At 44.4% G+C, this 3,438-nt stretch overlaps 1 long non-coding RNA gene across 1 annotated transcript; it reads right to left on the bottom strand.

Moving 5' to 3' along the window:
* Positions 1–2,686: 2,686 nt before the first annotated feature.
* On the bottom strand, positions 2,687–3,133 carry LOC136205535 (uncharacterized). Its single transcript, XR_010675988.1, has 3 exons — positions 3,039–3,133; positions 2,783–2,965; positions 2,687–2,718 (listed from the first exon to the last, which is right to left on the bottom strand). It is a non-coding gene; the product is annotated as an uncharacterized lncRNA (long non-coding RNA).
* Positions 3,134–3,438: the final 305 nt, after the last annotated feature.

Genomic DNA, 3,438 nt, shown 5'->3' with positions numbered 1-3,438 from the left:
AAAGATTCTGGATAACCTCGAAGCTAAAGAAACTAAGTGGGAATTGGTTCACATACCAAGGGAATCCAATACAGAGGCTGATCAATTGGCCAAAATGGCTTCTAGTGAAGTAAACTGGGCGGATCCAGATTGTCCCTTCGAAGTAAAAATGGCTCCAGCATTTGTTGCTGAAGAAGTGTCCGTACTTACAACAATGGAGGATGATTGGAGGACAGTCATTCGCCAATACCTACTGAATGGAACATTACCTGAAGATAAGGAAGAGGCGAGGAAGATTGTCAGGAGATCGGCTTACTTCTCCTTGATCAATAATGGTCTTTATAGAAGGTCTTTTAGTCATCCTTGGATGAAATGCATTCTACCAGAAGAAGGGCAACAGATCCTCAAAGAGCTACATGAGGGGTCTTGCGGGTCACATGAGGCATCCACCGCGATCTTGAAGAAATCAAGGATAGCAGGGTTCTACTGGCCCACGGCCGAGTTAGATGCCCAGAGTTTGGTAGAATCTTGTCATAGTTGCCAGATTCACGCAAATGAGTCACACACTACCAAGCACATTCAAAGGCCAATCATTGAAGGCCGTCCGTTCGCCCTTTGGGGAATAGACATCGTTGGACCATTTCCTCCAACTCGCCGGCAAAAGAAGTATGTAATAGTAGCGGTGGACCATTTCACCAAATGGGTAGAAGCCGAGGCTGTTTCCTCCATTACAGCAGAGTAGATAGTAGAGTTTGTCAAAAACAACATCGTGGGAAGATATGGCATTCCACACACCATCATCACTGACAACGGGACACAGTTTAACTGTGGGAAATTCAAGGCTTTTTGTGAGGGATTGGGCATCATGAACAGATTCGCCTCCGTTTATTATCCTCAGTCCAATGGAATGACCGAAGTAACCAATCGGACGATTGTAAAGGGGATAAAAAAGAGGTTGGGAGAACATGACAAAAAATGGGCGGATCAGCTTACAAGTGTTTTATGGGCTTATCGCACAACCCCAAGAACCGCTACGGGAGAAACGCCGTTCGCCCTTTCTTATGGAGTGGAGGCCGTAATCCCCGTGGAAATACGAGTCCCCAGTGATCGAGTGGCCTTTTATTGTGAAGAAGACAACGATAAACGACTGAGGGAACGTCTGGATCAGGTCGAGGATCGCAGGGATCAATCCTATGTACGCATGGCAGCATATAAACAGCGGATTGCATCCTACCATGATAAAAATGCCAAGATTGTGGATCTAAAGATGGGAGATCTTGTGCTTCGCAAGGCTGATAAAGTCCAATCTCGAGAAGGCAAAGGCAAGTTGGGGATCAATTGGATAGGTCCATACCAGATAGTGGAGAAGGTGGGACCAGCCACATTCAAAATACAAGATACGGAGGGCAACACGCTGCCACGCACGTGGAATCTCCAAAATCTTCGCAAATACTTTGTTAGAAAATAAAGTACGGTCTTGAGTACTCTTTTTCCTTTAATAAGCTTTTTCCCATGGGGTTTTTCTTGTTAAAGGTTTTGATGAGGCTCATCTATAAAGACTTGTTCGCTGTAATAAGGTGTTCATCCCATTAATAAATATCATTGGTTTTATTATTCATGTTTTTTTTATAGTTTACTGCTGCAATATCAATATTCCAGTCTTAAAAAGAAGGGGAGGCACCCAACGCTCTCCACATTCGCAATATATCGCCATCCTAAAGCACATAAGAGGATCAATCTTAGGGGCGAATCCGTCTCCGGGCGGATCCCAATCTCCAATAAGAGTTAAAACGATCCTTGGACGCAAGGTCTTTACACTCTCTTATCCTTTTCAAAAAAAGAATTCACAAGTCCTACGGGTGGGTCATTTCACCTCAAAGATATGTAGCAAATTGAACCCCTGGGCAACTTTACTTCCTCTAAAGAAGGAATAGAACAACTTCAAACCTTCACAAAGGTTCATACAATGAAGTATGGCTGGCCACCTACTTCAAACAAAAATCCTAAACATACTCACATTGAAAACACTGTCTTGCGCAAGGGTAAAAGTAAAATAATGTTTATACATAGAAATGTTTGGAATTATACTTGAAAAGTTTTTACAAAAATTGCTAACTAAATGATAATAGGAGCATCTTCTTTTGTGCTTCCTTCGCCCCAGACGCTCGCTTGAGGGTCCTTCTTCTCCACAGTCAGGGATCCGCCTTCAAGAGATACTTCCTTATCCTCTTTTTGTTCAGGATCAGCTTTGGACGGCATCTCCTGGAGGTCATCCATCACAACTGTGGCAGAAGGTTTGGCATCCGGCAAGGTTCCCTTCATCCATTTTCGCACATAGTTGCGAAGGTACTCCTTGGCATTGGGCATCTTCTTGAACCTTGCCACATCTTCCGTTTCGGGGACAGCGAACTCAGGATCTGTGAAATCAATTTCAGGATGGGCTAAAGAGAAGTACGCCATAAGCATCTCTCCATAAAAGAATGCCTGTTCGCCCGCCGTGTATTCCGCTTCCCCGAGAGCATCTTCATGGCTTTTAGCATCAGAAGCTATTTTTGCCTTCAGATTTTGTATCTCCCCGTCTCGGAGAACTAAAGCAGCTGTGGCAGAAGCTAGGTTCGCGTTGGCGGTGGCAATAGTGGAATTGGCATTCGCTATCTCTTTCTCTAACTTTTCAATAGTCGCCTTATTCGCCACATTCTGAAGGACTCCATTCTCCAAAGTGCGCAAGCGGGCATACAGCTGAGGAAAACAAAAGGATTTAGTCCGAGAACGAAACAAATCATCATATTCTTTTAATACACACCGAAAGAAGCTCAGACTTTCCCTTATGGACGTGGATCGATTCGGGGATTTGGTCGTAATCCTTTTGTACTTCTCCCACCTGTCCTAAAGCTTCGTCCAGGTCATTCAAGAGAGATTCATTCTCAAAAGTTCCTTGAACCCCAAACTTGGCGGACCAATATCCACCGATATCAGGCTTCGCCATCTGCGCAAACAGGAAAAACCATACGCCGCTTTAAAATCAGATGAGCAGGAAACAAAATCAAGAGACGAATTACCTGAACCACTTTCTCAGTAGGTTTGGCGGATTTAATCGCGTCCGCCATTATCTTGGTACTCCCAATAGTATTGGGCCGCCTCTTCTTCAGCGGCGGATCGACAGCCATCTCCATAGGGCCTTTGCCCGTATCAGGTTGAGGGTTAGCCGCCTGATTCTTCTTGCGAGCTTCCTCTTCTTGAAACATACAAGAGCACGATTTGCCTTAGACACACCCCTGCCAAAGAAGATATCAGAATAATTAAAGCTCCTGAAATATACAAAGTACCTTGATCAAACTGAGTAATTTTTGAATAAATGAATTGATCCTCCACTCGGCGGATCAGAGGAATGTCACTCATCATGAAGGCTAAGGCATCCGCATACGTCCATGCATCTGCCTTAATCTGCTTCATGAGATC

This window comes from Euphorbia lathyris, chromosome 9 (assembly GCF_963576675.1).
Source record: "Euphorbia lathyris chromosome 9, ddEupLath1.1, whole genome shotgun sequence".
Taxonomy (NCBI): Eukaryota; Viridiplantae; Streptophyta; class Magnoliopsida; order Malpighiales; family Euphorbiaceae; genus Euphorbia; species Euphorbia lathyris.
Note: the sequence above shows the minus strand (reverse complement) of the source record. Positions and strands in the feature narration are given on the sequence as shown.